Source organism: Helianthus annuus, chromosome 5 (assembly GCF_002127325.2).
Source record: "Helianthus annuus cultivar XRQ/B chromosome 5, HanXRQr2.0-SUNRISE, whole genome shotgun sequence".
Classification (NCBI taxonomy): domain Eukaryota; kingdom Viridiplantae; phylum Streptophyta; class Magnoliopsida; order Asterales; family Asteraceae; genus Helianthus; species Helianthus annuus.
Window position 1 is genome coordinate 166,409,301 of NC_035437.2, and position 24,458 is coordinate 166,433,758.

The 24,458-nt window shown below is 38.1% G+C and overlaps 1 long non-coding RNA gene across 1 annotated transcript; it reads left to right on the top strand.

The window, feature by feature from the left end:
• The first annotated feature begins 6,113 nt into the window (after window positions 1-6,113).
• On the top strand, window positions 6,114-6,971 carry LOC110939339. Its single transcript, XR_002592180.2, has 3 exons — window positions 6,114-6,234; window positions 6,351-6,408; window positions 6,541-6,971. It is a non-coding gene; the product is annotated as an uncharacterized LOC110939339 (long non-coding RNA).
• The last annotated feature ends 17,487 nt before the right edge of the window (window positions 6,972-24,458 follow it).

Below are 24,458 nucleotides of genomic sequence, written 5' to 3' on the forward strand. Positions count from 1 at the left end.
CATGAAAGCTCTTATCGCAACTTACGTCGGCAAGTGCTTAACTTGTGCAAGGGTTAAAATCGAGTACCAGAAACCATCAGGCCTACTTCAGCAACCAGAAATACCGCAGTGGAAATGGGAAGAAATTTCCATGGATTTCGTTACGGGCTTGCCTAGATCCCAGCGTGGGAATGACACTATTTGGGTAATCGTTGATCGACTCACAAAGTCTGCTCACTTCTTGGCTATCAAGGAAACGGATAAGTTCTCCACCCTAGCAGATGTTTACCTTAAGGAAGTTGTTTCGAGGCACGGAGTGCCCACTTCTATTATTTCGGATCGCGATGCACGATTCACGTCAGAGCTTTGGCAAGCGATGCACAAATCCTTCGGCTCACGATTAGACATGAGCACAGCATATCATCCTCAGACGGATGGGCAGTCTGAGCGAACTATTCAAACTCTAGAAGACATGCTCCGAGCGTGTGTTATCGATTTCGGCAACGGCTGGGAAAAGCACCTCCCTTTGGTGGAGTTCTCGTACAATAACAGTTACCATACCAGCATTCAAGCCGCTCCATTCGAGGCATTGTACGGACGTAAATGCCGGTCACCTCTCTGTTGGGCAGAGGTGGGGGATAGTCAAATTACGGGTCCAGAGATTGTTGTGGACGCCACAGAAAAGATAGCACAGATACGGCAACGCATGGCGGCAGCACGCGACCGTCAGAAAGCCTACGCGGACAAGCGTAGAAAGCCATTGGAATTTGAGGTCGGGGACCGGGTTTTATTGAAAGTTTCACCCTGGAAGGGTGTGGTTCGTTTTGGTAAAAGAGGCAAACTGAATCCGCGGTACGTCGGACCGTTCGAAATCTTAGAAAAGATTGGCAAGGTAGCCTACAGATTAAACCTACCTCCTGAACTCGGTGCAGTTCACAATGTATTTCACGTGTCGAATCTGAAGAAGTGCCTGTCAGATGAGACCCTCATAGTTCCTTTTAAGGAACTCACTATCGACAAGCGGTTGCAGTTCGTCGAGGAACCAGTTGAAATCACGGACCGGGATGTTAAGGTCCTCAAACACAAGAGAATCCCTCTTGTGCGAGTTCGTTGGAACTCCCAGCGTGGCCCAGAGTATACATGGGAACGCGAAGACCAGATGAGAGAAAAGTACCCCCAGCTATTCGAAACCAATGCATCCACTTCTGAGGCTGAAGCTACTACTACTGAATTTCGGGACGAAATTCCAAATCAACGGGGGGATGATGTGACACCCCAGGAAAACCGGTGAACTATGTAAACTTGCCTAGCTACCTCAGTAAGTGCGTACCAAATTTCGGGACGAAATTTCTTTCAAGTTGGGGATAATGTGACAACTCGAATTTCTAAGATTGATTTCATACGTATTACAAGAGCATGTGTTTGACTAATTACTTAATTTCACATTTGATTGATATGAAAGTATATATATATGTTTGATTGCTTGATTGTGCATAATTGTTTGATTGTGTATAATGGGTTCCATATTGTGAAACTTGTACTGTATGTTAGCTAGTTAGTGTGAATCATGGCCCAACCTACGAAGGATGTTCCACGAAACATGATGCATGAATCGAAGGATGTCGAAACATATGAAGTCTCGAAACATATCCTTCGCGCTCGAAACATATCCTTCGAGCACGAAACATATCCTTCGACATTGTTCGGCCCGAAGGATCACGAAACATATCCTTCGATATGTTTCGGCCCAGTCTTTCCAATGGGCTTGGCCCATTACTGTGATACGTATATATGGGAATGCATGAAATCAGTAGTTATTTTTCTAAAAACCCTAGAGCATCTTTACTTGTGACGGCAACCACAAACTTACGGAGACTTCTTGCTGATCAATTCCCTGTTTTCAATATCGGTTAGTGTTTAATGTATATGCTTTCATGATTTATCGATCGCCTTACAATATGTTGTTGATCGGACTTGTATGCTAATCGATTATGTATGTTAATGGGATATGAATGTTATAATTGCCTAATCGTTTTGCAATATGTGTTTTTATGATCGGTTAGTATGGATGTTTTGAAAGATACTAGGGTTGTATGTTAATCGGTTGTGCATATTGGTAGGATTTGGATGTTCATCGGATTTGTATGCAAGTTGGATCTGTTGTGATTAGGGTTAATGATAAGGCTTGTGGATTGGTTGTGATGTATACACTACGGATTGTTATTGTTCACTGTTTTTGAAAACGGAATCGTATAGGATAAAGTGTTATGCTTGTTAATCAAATTAGGGTTCTTGAGTGAAACCTTGTGATTATGCTTGTTTGATCCTGTTGACAATAACTGATTAGTGAAATTGTGTTAATGGATAAAACGTAACTGCCATGACCGAAAGATATCAATGGCCCGAACCATGGTAGTTTGACCGAACCATAATCTGATCGAACCATAGTTGACCGAAGGATACTGGTTGACCGACAGATAGTTGGACCGAAGGATAGTTAGGACCGAAAGATGTCATGGTCCGAAACATGACATTCGGTCCGAAGGATCATTGTGACACTTGTTTTCGAAAGATGATAGTATGAGTCGAAGGATACTAGGGTTTTGAATAATGTTTGAACAGTGGAACATACGTTGATTTAATTGACATGCCATGCTTAGTGATGAACGTGCAATACTACGTGCCGTGCTGATATGCAAACTGACTGCAATGTGAACAATTAATTGCATGCGTATCATTTTGAACATGAACTGATTTGTTATACGTGCATACACTAGGACGTGATTAATTACTTGTGAGTGCATAACTTAGCATACCGAGCAAACCAAGGTGAGTTCACACAGCCAAGGCATGGGTTCCCAGGGTGGGAATGGGTTGGAAGATTACTTGTGCATACTTTGATACTGTAACGAACGATTAAACTGTTGATGCTTACGAACTACTCAACTGCCTTCGCACCCACCCTGGTCGGTAAAGACTATGGTCGCGAACGAACTGATAAATTGCCTTCGCACACACCCTGGTCGGTAAAGACTATGGTCGCGAACTAACGAACATAATCTTCGCACACATGCCGGTGAGGCCGCGATGGAACTGATACGATACGAAACTTAATTGAACAAACGCACTATTACTCAAACTAAACTATAAACTGTGAACTCGCTCAACTAGTTTGTTGATTATCTGCTGCATGCCTTGCAGGACCTTAGGTACTTATGGAGCTTGCACTGGAGGAGCGGGACGTTGTGGGCAGTGGGTTAAGAACGCTATGTTTAAACATTTCGAATAATTGAACTTATGGTTTACTTGGGTTATTTACTTATGCTTCCGCTACTGATACTATGATTGTTTTGAAACGTCAATTGTATTGAACGGGGTTTTACGAATTACTTTATTTATATTATGCTATGTTCAATATGATTGATGGCTTGATCCTGGTCAGTCACGCTCCCAAGCGGTGATACTCCGCAGGTGGATTTTGGGGGTGTGACAACCACCAGAATACATCTCACACATCAAATGATAATAACGAGTAGTTATATCATTTAGGGTTTCATTCTCTAAGAAGTGAAATGATTCAAACTTCTTTTTCAACAAATCATGATGTGTCTTTCTGGTAGCTGCATATCCTTCTCCTCTCGCTACCACAAGATTCTGTATGTTTTGATTTTGATTCGACAGCAATGCCCATTGACTAGCACTTATTGATGGCTGTGGAAACATACTCTTTGCCCAAGCATCAGCAGAAGTTAGTTCTTGACTAGATTGTGAGTTCAAACTCCAATCCCAAGGACTTGTACAACTCATTTTGATCAAATATTAATAGATAACCTACACAAACACAAACTGTTAAATGCAAACAGACCCGAAATGAAAGATACAACCTGGTTCGAAAGATCAATACTTGTTCGAATGATCAACAGTGTTCGAAAGATCACTGTTGAGTTTCGAGCAAAGACTCCGAAAGATTGACTTCGAAGGATTGACCACACGAAGGATCCTTATCTTTCGAAAGATGATTTCGAAAGATTCTCCTTATATTTCGAACACAGATCTCGAAAGATTCACCAATACGAAGGATCCTTATCTTTCGTAGAGTAACAGTAGCTCGAAAGATGTATCCTACGACAAGATTCCTTGGCTCGAAAGATAGAACACAGGGTTCGAAGGATATTCGAAGGATGGGTATCTGTCGAGCCTCCTTGATCGAAAGATTATCTTTCGATGTCGAAGGATGTCTTTCGAAAGCTCTGACACACTGACAGAAAGTTGACGGGTAGGTGGGAAAGGTGATGGGTTGGTGCACAACTTTCGGCAGAAGGGATGTTCTGCACACGATTGTTCACCAACTTTTTGACTTTCAAACAAGATTTCCCAAAAAGGCAAATCTTATCCAACAAGTCCAGTCACCGGAGATAACCGGAATCTTGGCCGGAAAATTCAAAGTCACTTAAAAACAAGTTTTCAAGTTACCCAACCCAACCTGAACACACCCAAAAGGTTTAGAACACGTTTTCCAGTTTAAAATGCAAGAAAAACTACCAAAAACGAGTGCTAAACCAAGTGTTCAAACACACCAAGAACTTGAACAAACCCGGTTTTTAAACAAGGTAAAGAGCCAAGGCTCTGATACCACTTGTAGGTCCCTTTCCGGAGGATGACGAACCTAAACCTTGTTATACAAACCTACTAGCGAGTGCGGAATCCAAGCTAGTAAGCAAACCGGGATGAAGCAAGTGGAGAAACAAACACACACAGGTTCACCGATTAACACCACTGTATTAATACGTATGAAGGTTTCGGTTACAAGCACAATGTTTACAAATCTAACTTGCAAACTCTCACTATGTGTGTGTGTGTTTCGGACAGAATGCTCTCAAGAACTCTATCTTTCTGTCTGTGTGCATCTATCTGTTCTCAACACACTGCATGGGTATTTATACCCATACACTGCAAGTATGTCCGAAGGATCAAGGGGACTGCTCGATAGATGATCTATCGAGCATCCAGCATTCGAAGGATAGGCATATACCTCGAAGGATGGTGTATCCTTCGAGGTCCAACAGCATCCATCGAATGTTCATCTTTCGAGCACATCGAAGGATCTTAATCAACCTTCGATGTCTCATCCTTCGAGACAGACAAATTACAACTAATTTACTAACTGTTGGCCAAGTCAAACCAGGAGGACGGTTGACTTGGTCAACTTACAGGACTGACAAGGACATCGTTTACATCGAGACCGAATACAGACAAAGTACAGACACAAGTGCACCAACACTTGCATTTAAACGTTGAATATTTCTGTTTCGTGTTTTATCTCGGTTTGCCTTTCCGGTTGGATTCCGCACAACCAGGTCGGTTCGTATACAAGGATTAGGCGACTAGATCCTCCCCTAGCCGGACCTACACTTACAGGATGTTTTGTTCGCCTACATAAGTGAAAAAATAGGACATAAAAATACTACTTTAAGATATGAACAATAGGATTTGTAGAAATAAACAAATGGGAGTAAAGGGAGGGGTAGAATGAACAATTATTGGGTTAGAATTCTAAATCTTTGTAGGGTTACCCAGTTATAAAACCCTTATCTGTTGATTTAATTTTTGTTGTTTGCATTTTGGTCATTTCCTTGCTACGTATATCAACGCATCCATTTTTTTTTTGGTGATAGTTAGTCAATAATTATGAGCTTTCCAGTAGTGTAATTCTTAATGTTTCCTAAATTCTATGTAACATTTATTTGAAGCCAACATTGTATAATGTAATGCGATGTAATATTCTATAATGTGATGCAATATGATATGATCTAATATTATATGTTCTGATATGATGTAATATAGTATATGTCTCGGGCAAGACTCGAATCCATAACCTTCCAATTGGAAAATCATAGGGCTACCACTCAACTAGAAACTGGATAGTGAAACTTGATTTGCCAAAAGTACTTGCAGGATGTTTTATCCACCTACAGAAAGACAATAAGGTGAAAAAATAGGACATAAAATTACTACTTAAAGATATGAACAATAAGATTTGTAGAAATAAACAAATGGGAGGGGGTAGAATGAAAAAATGTTAGGTACACCCTTGTAAAACTTTCTAGGGTAACTGGACTATAAAACCCTACCATCCCCTCTTATTCGTTTGTCAGATTTATAATATTCACACAGCCGTCAGACTATAACAGATGGCTGCTTCTTCGTCATCTGTGATTGATCAAAGTCAGGCCTCCCGATATGTCAAATTCATCGGTGAGTGGTTTTTGATCTTAAATACTTTCTCTCTTTATCTGTTTACGAGTAGTCGTATTGTGATCAAAACTCCTTCTGGTTTTATTTCATGACTTAGAATGGGTATCATCATGCAGGGTGTTGAAGAACAATCGTTGACTGTTTATGGGATTTCGGAAGACAATATCATCACAGGTAACTTTTAATCAATTAAGTTCTGTATTCATCTTTATTAACTACGTACCCCTTAGATCTATTGCAAATGAAGGACGTTTTCTTTTTTAGATTTTAAGAAAAGCTTGAATTAATATGTTATTTCATTTTTAGGGCGTTGGGTCTTCATCTCATCGTGCTCATGTGATTAGTCTGAGATTCCATTGTTGCCGTATGCAAAGGACTCTCGGCTTCTAAATGGCACATTAAGGTTTCAAGACCTGCATCAAAGTGCTTAAGAAGTAAAGACCAAGTTAGAGACTTTGGAGGAGCAGGAGTCCTAATGCCCTGCAAAGGTGCAAATCAAAACGTTGATGAAGTTTTTCTCACACTTTAGGAGGAGTCTCACACAAATGAATCACAACAGCTGCAACGACGTTTTTCTAAGTTTTAGTGTATTAGCAAGCTCATAAATGAATCCTGAAGATTATTTATAAAAGTTGTAGTTATCTTTTTTTTTTTTTTTGTATGAAAGATATTTTTGTATCTTTGTGGATTAAGGATTTATGATAGTTTTTTTAATCGTCAGATTGGTAACGGAAAAAGCTAATTATCTACTCTTTTTTATGATTAATTTTTACCTTTTAGTTTAGTTTTGTAATGGCATTTTCAATTTGTGTTCATATTAGTTTTGAAGAGTTCAAATGTAATTTAATTTAAAAAAAAAAAAGCATTTTAGTAAAAAAACTGAAACAAATTGAACTCTCAAAATTTTAAAAAACTAAAGATAAATATAAAAACTGAAACCAAATTAATTTACTGACAGGAAGCAATTTTTTTAATCCTAAAACAAAAAAAAAAAACTTACATAAAAAATTAGTTATAATTGCTTTGTCTACCATTAGATGTTAAATGCCAAAAGTAATGAATGATTGTCAATGATTCATTTTTTTTTTTAATTTCATAATACATATAATGTTTATCGTGTTACACCCCTGTTTTTAAAGGGCCAGATTTGCAGTACACGTGACCAATTGTTAACCGAATTTATACGCCTTTAAAATTAAAGGTTAATACTATTAAAGTAAACAAAGTTTGCTGATGCTGCTTCACAACAGATGTTTGATCATCATTTACAACGAATTTTGTTCATTGCCATTTGCTGCTAAAGATAAAGAACCTGAACAGGTCTTCATGTGGTAAGTGATTATGTTTGACTATTGTAACCCATAGCTTAGTGTCATTTGCATTGAATTGAAATTTAGAATATGCTACATCTGTTCTCATGAGCTTACTCTGCAGTGGCTTGCAAAAACAGCCTTAGGTCTTTGAGCAAGCAATTCAATAATATACCATCATCAGAATCAACACAATGTGATCTAAAATATTCTTGCAAACCCAACTTCAGCACATTACAGATTCAACAGCATAGCTGTTGACCTGATTATTTGCCTTACGAACAAATGCTTCTCAGTTATGAAATTGCTGTTGCTGAGAAGTTTTACAACGGCTACTGATGCGTTAGCCACGCTGCTTGGTCAAATCTCTTTCTTCGAACTCCTTGCTATCTATTACAGCAGGATCACCATTGGATTCACTTGCAGCAGCAATTACAACATTACCTTAAAGATTTTCTTTACTTACCTCATCACTTGTGTCTAATTCTTCTTTATTCGCCATTACCTAAACTTTCACAGAAGTTAAAACCCTAGTTTCAATCAAAGCATTACAATCTTCACCCGGACATGCAACTTCTTCCTTGATCACCACAACCCCATCTTTTTCTTTTAAATATTTCTCCCTTTCTTCCCTGTTTTGTGTTGAATGTTGAGTTGCAGAAAAAGGCGATAGTGAATTGTTTGGGAAAAAAAGCAGGAAGAAATGGAGAAATATTTAAGATGAAAAAGATGGTGTGGTGGTGCAACAGGAAGGACGTTGTACGTCCAGGTGAAAATTGTAAAGCTTTGATTGAAACTAGGGTTTTCGTCTTCTGTGAAAGTTAAGGTGATGGTGCATAAAGAAGAATTATACGTAAGTGATGAGGTGAGTAAAGATGATAAGGCAATGCTGAATTTTTGCTGCAAGTCAAATAGATTGAAGGAAAAGCCACAAGTGAAGGAAGACCTGTATCACAATCAAATGATCAGCAGATCAGGCAATAATTAATCTATTAAATATAGAGTAAAATGTGATTTTCGTCCGCTACTTTCGTCCAAAGGTTTGTTTTTATGCATCAGGATCCAAAAAGTTTGAAATCTTGCCATTTTCATCCGACTTGTTAACTCTTTCCATTTTTCTCCCTTAGTTCAGGGGAATTTGTCTTTTTTGTTACCTAAAAGGGATATTTCCTTGAATGCATGTACATTATGTTAAACTCTTGCACATAAAGTGAAAAATTTAATGTTTTTTAAATCGCCTCATGAAGAAGAAAAAGGAGCCGAGGAAAGCCTCACTTACTTCGAATAATAAGAATCTAATTGAATTGTATAGTATATTCACTACTTCTATCATTTATATAGCTTTTTGGTATTCAAAGATGTTGAAGATGACAAATAGTATGAGAAACAACTGAAGATTTTGGTATTAACTCTAAGTTGTTATTTTTGGTTGAAACACGTTGTTTCGATGAGAATTTCAGCTTATAAAGGTAATTAAATGTGTTATTAGGGTAAGAATATGCTATTATGTTGAACTCCGTAAATTAGTTTACCATTCCTGTACATCTTACCAAACACTTCTTTGTGCTTCAAAACATTGAAGAAGAAAGGAACTCCTTCAAGATAAATAAATATGAAGAAACTCACACGATTGTTACAATATTTCTTTAGCGAATGTCTCTATCAAATTTTATAAAATCAATGGTGTGCTTAGCATTAAAGGATATGTAAACAAATGTGTATGGAGTATTCCTTTTCATTCGCCTCAAGAAGAAAAAAATCAGCCCAGGAAAGCCTCTTGGCTAATTGTAGTATGGAGGAACTATAAAACATTTTTCAAAGCTCGTTTTATTGGAATTTAATTGTATATTCACGGTTCTTTTTACCAATTATATAGCTTCTTTACTTACAGGAAGGAATGTTGAAGATGACAAACACTATGAAATTCTTGTATCAACTTTAAGTTGTTTTTTTGGTTGAAATATTTTGTTTACACGGGAATTTGCACTTATAAAAGGAAACTAAATATGTTATTAGGGTAGGAATGTGTTATTATGTTGCACGAGGTGAATTACTTACCCACTTCTATACTGCATAAGTTCAAAGAAAGGAACTCTTCAAGAATAATTGCTATACAGAAACTCACACTATTGTTACATTATTATTTTAGCAAGGTTGTACTAATTACATTGTAGTTCATCATGTCTATATAAAATTCTATAAAACCAATGTTATACTTGACATAAAAGATGTATCATTAACAATAGAAGATATGTAAACAAATGCGTACGGTGATCTCTTTCTCAATTACTTAAGTACATAAGTAATGAAGGAATGCCTCTACTGGCCAACATAATTATACATCTTTCTTCGAAGCTCGGCTTGTAGGAATGTAATTGACTTATAGTTTATCACCAGTTTTATCAACTATAGATTAAGTTTCTTGATTTTCTAGGATATTGAAGAAGACAAACACTATAAGAAACAAATGAAGATTTTGGTATTAACTCTAACTTGTGGCTCTTTCGATTGAAATAGTTTGGTTCCACCAGAATTTCCACTTATTAAAGAAAAGTAAACATGATTAGGGCAAGAATATTTTATCCTGTTGCGCCGTGAATGAATTACTTTCACATTCTTCTACACCTTATCAAACACCTAAGCTCTTCAAAATCTAAAAAGGAAAAAAAAACGAATTCAAGACAAATTTTTATATAGAAACTCACTATGATGTTAACCTATTTCTTTATTGATGTTTTACTAATTACCTTTTCCGATCACCACTTCTCAATAATGATTTAACGTGTGAAACTGTTGGTCGCGATACAGATCATCGGACGAACATGATTTCTTGTTTCGAATGCCGTAGCGAGTACGAAATCCAAGCTACGACACAAAGCGAGCGAGAGAATTTACACAATAAAGATTCAACGTTTAACGATTCCGTGTGTATACTATCGACTACATCAAAGCTTCTAACAGTAGCAAGGAGGAAGGTTAATGTCGAACTCGTGACCTACAAGATTGAGTTGCACCTTAGGTAAACGTGTGAGACTTCAATTGGCTTGCCATCAGCACTTCTATAATGTGTCTGTCTTCAAGAGGCATCAGGGTTAAACAGAACAGAGGCAAAGCGATTAGTTACCCAAAAACATACAAGCTACCATGTTGCTATTATGCCTGGTGTCGCCTACGCCAATCCTAAATGCCCTTCCATGAGCACCACTTCCAGTCTTGTTGTTACTGTTACGAGGATTCCCAATACTGTCGTTGTTCCCTGGGTTGTTGGCGTCTTGACTTAACAATGCCCAATCCTTGTCAAAGTCACCTTCATTCCCATACTGAAAGTTATGATTTTCGAGTACCTTGTTGTCGCCATGGCCATTGCCCCTAATGTTGTTGCTTGAAAACAGATCCTTGCGATCTTTTTCCCTTAGGGTCCACCTTCCCATTGTTCTTGTCACGTCCTAGGGTACTGCTCATGGCGCTAGTAATGACACATCCCATATTCCAGTCGGTTTCCAGCGTTTTACGCCCCGATTGATTCGTAAGAGTTAGTTCCCAGACGTTGCTTGCTAGGGTTAGGGACTCGATCGAAGTCAACCTACTGATGTTCGTTGTCAGAGAGCAGAGTCCTCCTATCACTAGGGTTGGTAATGCATCACGTTCATCTTCTTGTCCATCGGTCTTACGAGTCGATTGAATAGCGCACGGTAAATCGTTAGAGAATCACAGAGGTGTCCATACTTTTGAATTTGAGGCGTCAAAGTAAACAAGAAAAGTGAGAAAGTATAGACCAAACATTTAACGTTTCGACATCTGCCTCAAAGACGTTCGCACTAACACCTAACATTTCTACACGGCTCGCTAGACGTTCAGTTACGTGTTCAGGTATCACTCAATATCATCGAGACTCGTAAGGGTTCAGAGGGAAGTGAAAGGACCACGTTCAAACAGGAGACAGTCATTGCTATGACCCCTATGGGTCGTTGTATTTCACATTTGGTCGAATAATGGAATGGAACTCCTTTCACACTTGTTAGGCCTTGTTGGGACTCACATGCACTCCACATTATTATTATGTGTGCCCCCACAATAATAATATGATTTGCATGCTCTTCTCAGTTCCTCCTAACTCGTATTAAGTGGTTCCTCAGACTGGAGTAGCAAAACAAGGATATCACAAAACGGGGGTCATGAATGTCTAGGGAATCACCACACTATCAATCACTCAACACATGCAAGTAATACGTGAATTCATATTGCTGTGCTAAACGGGCAATCACATGCAATATCATATGTAAGTGTCCACTAGTTATGCAGTGCAATGAGTAAACGAGAGACAAACCTTGCAGTCTGGAGCTGAGTGTCATGGTCATATTCAGAACTTATTCGGTTATAGTCTGGTTTTATAAAAACGTTTTAAAACCAAGTTCACTATAACCAGTGGCTCTGATACCAATCTGTTACACCCCCAAAATACCACATGCGGAAACCCCCGCGAGGCGTGTGACGTACCAGGATCTAGCCACCAATCACATTGAACTCATAACAAGATTTCAAATAAAAACTTTCATTCATTAACATAAAGTGTTACAAAACATTAAATCTAATTCTTCGTGTTCAGCAGAAGCATAAATCATTAGTTAAGTGTTTCATAAACCATATGTATGAAAACCATTAGACTTGTCTCGCGATTCCATGTATCTCGACCCATGACTACTCTAGCCTCCCAGACAGCAAGCTCCATATCACACGTATCTATAACCTGCGAGCATGCAAACAAGTGTATCAGACAACGCTGGTGAGTTCACAGTTTTATGAAAACGATTGGTTACCAAGTGTTTATTCCAGTTTAATAACAATTCCGAAAGTAATGTTGATAATAACTCGAGTACCGTACAAGATGGCTTCCAGATTGTTTTGGCCATCCCCAATGCCCCCTATCTAAGCATTGGTCATGATTAAGGTCATTAGTTCACGCCCGTCCTCTCAGATACGGTGTGAGGTTGCCAAGCCTAATAGTGCTATCAACTAATACCCCATTACCTCTCAGGTAACTATTCGGTAGAAGATGGGACTTAAGGTGTTAGGAAATGAGTGTATTATCCAACATTCCAGTTTTTACCCAGAAAGACTTATTCCTCTCAGGAATACCCATTTGATTTACCCAAATACTTATTCCTCTCAGGAATACCCAACTGATTGTCCCACCCACCGGGACGCATGCTAAAGAGAAGTGAACTCACCTTAGATTGCTCGGTATGTTATATTACCCATTCCAAGTTGGTCAACAAAACCCTACCATGGTTACTAAGAATAGTCAGTATAATGCTCACATATATCACGTATCCAACGTACACGTTACACAAGTAGCATACAAGTAAGACACACGTCCTTATACGAGTCGTAACTGTTAATCAGGAACCCATTGATCCATAACGTTCGTTGTAAAGTCACATAACAAGTGTATGGGTTTCGTATGCAAATCAATCACTTAACAGTACATGTATTTTCACAGATTGCATTGGCTGCTAAGATCACAGTTTATCACATAACAAGTATTCAATTCTCAAACAAGTCTACATCCCTTGTGCATGACACATAACAACATTTATAGATGTACTGTCTACTCACACAAGTTAAGTCAAGGTCCTCATTTTTGGTTAACATTAATATCATGCAACAGATAGAATTTTATAATCCAACTACCCAATATCATGTTCATCACATTTGTTTCACTGTCTGACCATTAGCCTTCACGGCGAACAATCCTTCTGACAAAGGTCTATTCTTCGCCGGGAATAAATGCGACGAAGAATCTAGTGGTTCGTCAAACACCAGACGACGAAGAACTGTATTCTTCGTGAGAATGAATGCGACGAAGTAACCCAGAGGTTCGTCAAACACTAGTCGACGAAGAACTATATTCTTCATCGAACTACGTTCTTCGTCGGGGAAGGTCCTTCGTCGCTTCATCAACAGTTACAGTTTCGTGATTGATACTAATAGTTTGATAGTTTCCCCAATCAGATCAAACGACACTTATAACCAGGATCATATACCCAATTATGAACAATCATCAACAATTCAATAGTCCGTTCAAAACATAACAGTTACAACACTCATCATTTTATTAACCACAGTTAACAACTTACCATGTGAATTATCAGGCTAACTGACAAATCATCAGTTGTAAAACCCAAATCTCTAATCACCAATCCAACCATAATTTCATATCATGAGCAATCATTTATTCTAGATTTACGATCCTATGACTGAAACCCTAGTTTTCATGTCACATCCAAACCACATTAACCATGTACATTCTCTAATCATCATCAGTTTATGTGCAACAGTTCTAGATCATCGATAATCATCAATCATACTTCTAGGTTAACTATAAATACTCACACAAGGATCATCATCACACGAAATCACGTATTGGTAATAATCCAATGAACGAAACAAGGCAGACATGATAAATCAGTGATGCTCTACGATCAGGAAGCTTCGAATGAGGGATGAGGGGTTGCCGTCAATCGTTTGATGAGAGAGGGAGAGTTAGGGTTTGATAATATTTCATGTTTTGCGAAATATTTCATAAATTAGAGGCGGTGGTGGTGGTTGATGGTTGAAGAGAAAAAGTGGGGGTTGTGGTGGGTGGTTGTTAACAGAACAGTGAGGAGTGGGGAAGAAGAAGAAGAAGGGTGGGATGGGGGTAGGGGCCACTCAATTAATAATTTATTAAAATAATACTTGTAATGACCAAATTACCCCTGAGGAAAGGACAAAACATCAGGATTTAATTTGAGGAATTTGAGCTGATTTCACTTTTGGACCAAAATGGCAACAAAACTGAAACCACAGGGACCCAGATGCAAAAGGATTGAGTTTGGACTAAAATGGCAAAACTACCCAAACCTCAGGGACCAAAATGGCAGTTTACTCTAGATAATAATATAACTGTGAAAAGGGTGTGTGGAAGGGTGTGCCTTAATACATGAAAGGGTGAAACTTTTTGAAGGGGTGTGTGTTTTGTGTTATTAAAGGGTGTGACTTTTAAACAAATGGACATAACACAAGTTGCTAATTGTATAAGGGTATATATATAATTAGGGGATGGTTCAATTGAAAACCACTTTTATTGCGAAAACTCGAAAACTAACTAAAAAAACCTAAAAAACACCCCAAAAGTTTTTTTTTTTACAATTTTTTATTAAAAAATGCTAGTTTTTATATATATAAAAAAACTTTTTTTTAAAAAAAAATTTGTAGTGCACATGTGTAATAATTCACATGTGTAGTACTATTACATATGTACACTACAATTTTTTTTTTTAATTTTTTTATATAATTTAAATAGCGAAAATTGGTATGCAAAAAAAAAAAATGGTATGTTTTTTAGGCTTTTTAGTTAGTTTTCGAGTTTTCGCGGGTTTTCATTTGAACCTTCCCCTATATAATTATTATGTAACATTGGTACTTATGTTTATTATTATCTAGGATTAGTGGGTGACGGTTATATGGTAGTTAGTTTTGAATCAATATAAAAAAACGGTTGTTCATACTCGATTCACAGCATATGTATATAACATTGATGATCATCGCTTTGATCATCACCAAGAAATTATAATATTTCCTACAAACCGTCTCTATTCATCACTTTGCTTTACCATGCTTGTTCATACTCGATTCACTGCACTTTGATCTAATCAATTACCACCAACATAGTGGTAGCAGAGCAGATTTCCAGGAACATGATCCTTTCTTTCATTGATTATCACGTTTCACTTGACATTCCTATATAATGTTTATTAAGGGATGATACAAACTGTTTTAGAGAGAGATTAGAGAGAAAAGACAAGAAGATTAGCTCACTCAACACTAACTACTTTCATTAACAACTTCTGTTTAAGTACACAATCATCAACTAACTCTTAACTACCTAACATCACTTTTGACATAACTCGCCCCTCAACTATTCATTATTTACAATACAGGCCCCTCACTTATTAGTTCCATATCAATACCCTTCCCTTCAACTGATTTTGACCACAAAATCAATAGTCAAAATGAAATTCTAGAAATTGAATCATCGTCTCCTCCAAATTTTCCCACGAGGCATCAGTAACTAACTAGTAAGTTATTCCACTTAGTCAGCACCTCCATACTCATCCGATTGTTCTTTTTCACTAATCTTTTATCAATCACGGCGGCTGGACTGTAACAAAACCTTGGTTGAACAGGTAATGGAAGGATGATCGAGTGATCACCATGAGTTAGCTTTAGCAGCGACACATGGAAGACTGGATGTAGTTGAGCTTCTTCAGGTAAATCCAGCTTATACGCCACTGTTCCCGCTTTTTCAATAATAAAAAATGGTCCAGAGTATTTAGGGCTTAGCTTGTGATGTTTGTGATTCCTTAGGGAGTTTTGCCTATAATCTTGCAATTTCAAATACACCCACTGCCCTACCTTAAATTCCTTTTCAGACCTCTTCTTATCTGCCTTTTGTTTCATCCGATTAGAAGCAATAAGCAGGTGTTTCCTCAATTCTTTAAGAGGTCGTTCCCTTTCCAAACATAACTGATCAACAGCCTCCACAGTGCAGTCTTTAGGTATATGGGGAACAAATAGTGGGGGTGGATAACCATATAGGGCTTGAAAAGGAGTGGTTTTAATGGCTGAATGGAAGTTAGTGCTATACCACCATTCTGCCAAAGATAGCCACTTGAGCCATGATGTATTGGTGCTCAAAGTCATAGCCCTTAGATAAGCCTCAATGCACCTGTTTACAACCTCAGTTTGGCCATCAGACTGAGGATGATAAGCAGTTGACATAGCTAATTGCACACCATGCATCTTAGTGTATTCTTTCCAGAAATTACTCAAGAATATAGGGTCCCAATCACTCACAATAGTCTGGGGCCACCCATGAAGCTTAAAAACATGATCCATAAACAACTAACTGAGCCACTGTCATTGCAGAATAAGGATGACTAATAGGAATAAAATGACCATACTTAGTCAATCTATCCACTACTACCATCACCGAATCCTTTAGGGCTGCAAACGAACCAAACGTTTGGCGAACAGTTCGTGAACCGTTCAGCGGGAAGTTCGTTTGTGTTCGTTCGTTTATTAAACAAACGAACACGAACAAGAAATTTTGTTCGTTTAATTAAATGAACAAACATGAACAGAGGCCCTGTTCGTTCATTTATGTTCGTGAACATTCGGTAACGTGTTCGTTTGTGTTCGATAGTTCATTTGTGTTTTTAGTTTTTATATATAATTAAATACTTCAAAATTCCGACAAATTAAATATCTAATAAGTGTCAGTGTATTATATATTCTGTTCATGAATGATTGTTTATGTTCGTTTGTTTCCATTTGTGTTCATGAACATTAGTTTGTGCTCATTTGTGTTTGTCAATGTTTGTTGCCTAAAATTAACAAACAAACACAAACGAACACGAACAAGTTCATTTCCTTAACAAACGAACACGAACATAAAATCTTGTTCGATAAGTGTTCATGAACGGTTCGCGAACACATATATTTCTTAACAAACGAACACGAACAAGGTCTTGTTCGTGTTTGTTTGGTTCGTTTGCAGCCCTAGAATCCTTTCCATTCACTTTAAGGAATCCACCAATGAAGTCCATGGATATATCAGAAAATACTGACTTTAGAATAGGCAAGGGCTGTAAAAGGCCAGGGTATGCTACATTTTCAGTTTTGACCCTTTGACAGATATCACATGTTCTGATGAACTGTTTGACTTGCTTGTGCAACCCTTTCCATTTGAACATTCCTTTTATCCTTTGAGTAGTTGCATGAACCCCTGAATGCCCCCCATTCCAGAACTGTGAGACAACTAAATGATATCCTGCTGTAACTTCACATCACTACCTATGACCACTCTATTCCCTTTCATCAACAACTGCCCATCCCATTTATACCCTGGAACAGTTTCCCCTTTGGATAATTTCTTAATCTTCTCCAAAAGCACAGGATCTTGTGACCAATAATCCTTAATTCTTTGCAATAATGAGGTATCCAAAGTAGATAATGAAATAGTCAACAATGCAGGCCCAGATACTCTAGATAAAGCATCTGCCACCTGGTTCTCCTTTCCTTCTTTATAGACTATTTCATAGTCATACCACAACAGTTTTGACAAGCAAGCATGTTGAAGAAGGGTAGTCAACTTCTGTTCCATGAGATATTTCAAACTCCTCTGATCTGTTTTTATGATGAAGTGGCCACTAGACAAATAATAGTGCCAATGTTTGACAGCATAGATAATGGCCAATAGTTCCTTCTCATACACTGAACATGCCTGCTGCCTTGATGATAGAGCTTTACTGATAAAAGCTAAAGGATGGTTGTCCTGCATTAAGACAGCACCAATGCCTAAAGCTGAAGCATCAGTTTCTAAGACAAACGTCTTATCAAAATCTGGTAATGCCAGGACAGGTGGTGAACAAACAGCCTCCTTTAACTTCTCAAAAGCTATTGTAGCTTCTTTAGTCCAAACAAAATTATCTTTTTTAAGTAAGGAAGTAAGGGGTTTAGCCAAAATACCATAGGATTTGATGAACCTTCTATAGTAGCCTGATAAACCCAAAAATCCCCTGAGTTGCTTAACATTTGTAGGAACTGGCCACTGTGCAACTGCTTCTATTTTCTTTGGATCAGTAGCAACACCATTTTTAGAGATAATGTGACCCAAATACTAAACAGTGGTACCCCCAAATTCACACTTTGACAGTTTGGCAGACAACTGACTGCTTCTCAAAACCTCTAGCACTGCTCTCAAATGTGACACATGCTGGTCCACTGACTGACTATAAATGAGTATATCATCAAAAAACACCAGCACTGATTTCCTCAAGAATTGCTTGAATGTATGATTCATCAGGGACAGAGACTGAAATGTTGCAGGAGCATTAGTTAGGCCAAAAGGCATAACTAAGAACTCAAAATGTCCCTCTTGAGTTCTAAATGTTGTTTTGTGGATATCATCTGGAAACATCCTAGTCTGATGGTACCCAGATCTCAGATCCAACTTAGAAAAGATCACAACCTTCCCCAATTCATCCAACAACTCTTCTATTAAGGGAATTGGATACTTATTTTTCACCGTAGCATGATTCAATTTCCTGTAATCTATACACATCCTCTAGGATGCATCTTTTTTCTTCACTAAAACAACTGGGGTTGCAAATGGACTAGAACTACCCTGAATCACCCCAGTATCCAGCAATTCTTTAGTCATCTTCTCAATTATGTCTTTCTGTGCAGTTTGATATCTATAAGGTTTCTGATCAATAACCATTACCTCATCCTTCAACCTTATCTTATGATCAAAAGGCCTAGCAGGTGGCAAGGTAGTAGGAACTGCAAAGACATCCTGGAATTCCTCAATTAAAGCTTTAATGGTTGGATACTCCTCACCTTTGGTAACTACTGATCTATGTTGGAACTGATCAGACTTTCCCTCTTGTTGTAAGCTAAACAATTGAGACTGCACAATTTGATTTCCCTGAAAACCCAACAGATGATCTATTAATTCAGTGGAACATAATGAAACGCTATTAGTGTTGCTACCCTTCAATTGGTACACCTTCTCATTCACTTTAAACTGCATGGTCATATCTTGAAAGTTCCATACTATATCTCCTAATGGTAACAACCATTGAACCCCCAAAACCATGTCATAATTTGCCAAAGGTAATACTAACACATCTGCTTTCATCCACAACCCTTGCATCTGCCATTACCTGAACACATCCGTCCACACATTAACTGTGACCCATTGGCTACCCCAACTTTCATGCCCTCAATATTTTGCAAAGGACAGTTTAGCTTCTTGGCCAATTTTTCATCTATAAAGTTGTGAGTGGAACCAGAATCAATCAAGATTTATAATGGTTTGGTGCCCAAATTTCCTACCACTTGCATAGTAGAGAATGAAAGAATTCCAGTGAGAGCATGGATAGAAATAAGTGGGTCATTTAATGTGGTATCTATGACTTGTTCTTGCCCCATAATGTCAACGAATAGTTCCCCTTCTTCATTCTCTTGTTGACCATCATCTTCCCCACTCCAAACTTCCAATACATACAACTGTTTATTGGGACATTTGTGAGCAGGAGTGAACTTATCATTGCACCAAAAACATTCTCCCTTGGCTCTTTTGGTTTCTATTTCTTTACTAGTGAGCCTTTTAGTAGTAAACTTTTGGTTTGTTGGTGGATTGGGTAATAAGGGCAAATGAGAAGTATTAACAGGTGGTTTAAAAGTTGACAGGGGTTTAGGGTTGGCCACAAAGTTTGATGAGGTAGGCTTAGAATTGAATGGAGTTTTGTACTGATTTTTGACTCTATCATTAGCCAACTTTTGTTTCCTGGCCAACATATAAGCTTCTTTCATAGTTTTAGGGTCAAACATACTAACTGGACCTCCTAACTCAGGTTTAAGACCCTTAATGAAGAGACTAATTGCATACTCTTCTGCAATTGTGACCCTTAACAGATTTTCATCAAACTCATCACAATATGTTTCTAAATCCCCAGTTTGAACAGTAGATGATAACAAGCCCATCGCATCTTTAAACATCTTAGTAGAAAATCTGTCTATTATAGTTCTAGCATATTCTGCCCAAGGAATACTAGCAATGGGTCTAGTCTTAGCAAAGTTATTATGCCATTTCATAGCCTTACCTTCTAAATTGATGACTGCATAACGAACCTTGTAAGCTTCTGGGGTGTCATTCACATCAAAGAAATGTTCACATTTACACACCCATTCCTCCACATCCGCTGACCTATTATACTTTGGAAATTCAATCTTTCCCAATCTGAACAGCCTATCCGTGGACCTGTTGATTATTTCTTGATTGGTTGAAGTACCAGTATCATCTGTATTGGTGTTGTTAGCCAGCTTTTCCAGCAACTTCTTGATATCAGCAAAAGTATGCTTTGTTTTCTCCATGAAAGCATCAAATTTCAATAATGAAGTTGTATGATCTTTCAATGTCTTTTCGATTTCAGCTTGACTCCGAGTTGTCATCCTGAATTTGTCAACTGAATTGATGAATCTGAATGGAATTTGGGTTAGAATTGCTCGAACAATGAACAACCCTGAGTTGAATTGAACTGAATCAATCGAACAATTGATTGATTCTGCTGAATTGAACGGATAAATCAATCGAACAATTGATTGATTTCAATGAATTGAATGCACAATCAATCAGTAATGGAGCTTCCGAGGATCGGAGAGCTCTGATACCAATGATACGAACTGTTTTAGAGAGAGATTAGAGAGAGAAGACAAGAAGATTAGCTCACTCAACACTAACTACTTACATTAACAACTTCTGTTTAAGTACACAATCATCAACTAACTCTTAACTACCTAACATCACTTTAGACATAACTCGCCCCTCAACTATTCATTATTTACAATACAGACCCCTCACTTATTAATTCCGTATCAGGGGAAGTGGGATTATAGTAGAAAACGAGATGGAATCTATAAGGATTCCAAGTGTTCTCTATACTACTGACATTGACAGGAATGTATTGAGTATCAATTACGCCTTCAAGGCTTTCATGCCATTTTTGAAGGAGATCCTTGTTCTATACGATCCATGTTTTCTGAACCATTGATATCTAGAGCCATTAAGGCCCAAAACATGGTTGATAAATCAGAATCGAAAAGGATAGAGCAAATTGTTATCAGACATGAATTAGGCGAGTCATGATCTTTATGAACATGATTACATCACATCCTACTGTGATATGTTGCGAAAAGAAATGACACCATATAAGGCAAATTGGAAAGAGTTAATTATAGATGCTTTAGATTTCAACACAATTGATCACTGAATGTCAGTACTATGTTTGTTGGAGATCCTGAATTCGCACAGGAATTCAGATTTAAGTTGTACCTTAAATTCGACAGTATGGTTAAATGGTTTCTTTATAAACACTTAAAGATCCAAGACCATCGGGTAATTCCTCCTACTCTTAAAAATGGCACCCAGTCCAATTAATGGACATGTATCTACTTGCAGTGGTGAAGCTTGAGATTCCGACCGGGGGTCGAAGACGTATATACCAAAAATTTCTATAAAACCGGGGGGTCAAAAACGTATATACACAAAAATTTCTATACGAAAACTACATACTCTCCACTAATGAGTGAAAAGTTCGAGTCGGCTGCCCCCTCCTGCCCCCCATAAAGCTATGCCCTTGTCTACTTGTGAAACGTGAAGGGGGAAATGAGAAAGTTGTATACAATTTTTGGGTTCTAATTGCTAAGGATATGGGCTTAGATTGGAACGATCGTCATATGATTAGAATGATATATGCAAGATATCTAAACGTGTTAGAATTTCACTTCATACAACACAAGGAAGAGATGAGTAAGGCTTGGAATCATGGTTGCCCAAGCAATTCTGGAGATATAGCAGCAAACAACAGGCTGGAAAATGACCAACATGATGACATTAAGAACATTGAGCATCAAGAAACTCAAGGCGCAAATAACACAGATGTGGGAACCACATCATTACAGGAGGATCTTCATAATTATGCGTTATTCATGGGTTCAACTTGGAGGGATGCTAAGAAGTTGCTAAAAAGGAAGACGTTCAACTTTGAAAGGGCCACTCAAGCCGTCTATGAAGCTAAGAAGACATTACTGCCACCACCTTTAAACAATAATTAGGTTTAAGGGGGTGGGTTAAGACTTATAAGCTCTAACTATTGTGTAACATTCGTACTTATATTTATTATTATCTAGGATTAGTGTGTGACGGTTATATGGTAGTTAGTTTTAAATAGACATCACAAAACGGTTGTGTCGGTTTGGATTGGCACCAATACTTATGAGATATACTAGAAAAATGTGTAGGTCCGGCTAGGAGGATCTAGTCGCCTAATCCTTGTATACAAACACACCTGATTGTGCGGAATCCAACCGGAGATGCAAACCGAGTTTGAACACGACAAGAACACGAGAAGGAGACCGAGACTCAATGATTAACACCAATGTATTAATACTTGAAATGGTTACAAATCAATGTTTACAAATTAATCTTTGCAAACTCTCACTAATTCACTCGGTTGGATGTTCTTTCTTGTGCACTCCTTCTCTTATCAGTGTATACTACTCTTGTCTACCCCTTGTGCACCACCGAAATCACTCTTATATTTGACCTACATTTGTGCGATTGGTTAAGGGTTCGGCCCAATGTGAGATGAAGCCCAAACATTTTGATTGGCCCAAAATTCATGTACATGCACGTACATGAATTCTCAAATATGAGTATTGTAACATATTAGTCAACAAGTGACATCATCATGACATCATCATGATGATGTCATGATGATGTGGTAGAGGGAACCGGCTCGCGGCGCTTCGTGCTTCGCGTGTCGAACTCTGGGGCGCATGACGGAGGAATGTCGTGACGTCGGGCTTGAGCCGAACCTAACCGGGTCGAACCGAACCGAGTTGAACTGAGTCAAACCGAACCGATTCGTGTCCACTTAATATGTATCAACAAACTCCCCCTTGGACGCTACTCGTGAGGTTCATCTTCCATGTCTTCCATGTCGGAGGATCTTCAAAGTCTTCACGTCTTGAAAGCAGAGAGTGTATCAACCAACTCCCCGTTTCATGTAGAGAGTGTGTTGACAAACTCCCCCTTAACATAAGCTCCTCCTTGAGTTATGCTCGTGAATGACTTGATCATTAATGCTTGAGATCCTTGTGGTGTTGATGATGGTCAGCGGCAACTCGATCATCTTCATCACTTGAGTGCCTTCACGTCGTGTCTTCATTCCGAAGCTTGTCATCGACCATGTTCTCCTTGCCTTTAGAATCTGCACATGCAAGAAATCTAAACGCGTAATGAGAACAACTGCTTGGAATATAGTTAGTATAAACAAATGACACATGTATGACCATGTCTCAATCAAACACCGTCCGACAGTTTGAAAGTTTAATAAATTTGTCAATTTTAGTTTTTAACTTTCAAAACTTGCAAATTTCGACCGTTTATGAAGATTTAGTCAATTCGGTTTTCGTTCAGGTTTCAGGTAACGAAGGCTCGAGATCCAACATCGTACGATCGAAAATAAGATAGACATAAAATCTTTTTGGCTTTTATAAAGTTTATATTAAAACACACCTAAAATCTTTTTGGTATTTTTGAATATTTGAAATGTAAAGACTGAAAGCAGTAAATAAATATTTACAGACATTCTTTTTGTGAGTTTCGAGGGAAAGAGAATCATATCAGTGTACGGTCATGCCAAAACGCTCTTGTTGTTCAGTTAGTTAACATTTAGATAAGCATCCTATAACGATTATCGGTATTGTTGTCCACGTAAACTCAACTTATCAGATGTAATCATGGCGAGGAGATACGTTAAGGTATGATTTATACTTACCGACCGGTGTTCATCCACATCACGACACATTCCCGTATCAAGGTATGCACGAGAATTCATCTTACCGGTGAGTATACCGATTATCATCTGTTTGACCGTATATGATATGAGATTCTCACTTATTTTGATTGAAAACAAGCCCTATGTGATAGAATCACTTATTGATGAGGAACTTGATTTTCAGATGCATGAGGGCACAGGAGCAAGTCCGTGAACAGGTCAGTACTTTCGTACAGCAGAGAGACGAACTTGACTCCCGGATAAATGTGATATATTATCACTTATTTTGAGGGACATGTGATTGTTGATCACTTATTGAGGTCGAATGCAATATGTACACGTATGTATGGTATCATGGAAGATCTAGACTTGCGTCCCCGTTATTTTTCGATAAAAGAAACAACCATGATACCCAGATGATAAGCAGCATAAAGACCGAATATCTCAGAACCTCGGCAATCTA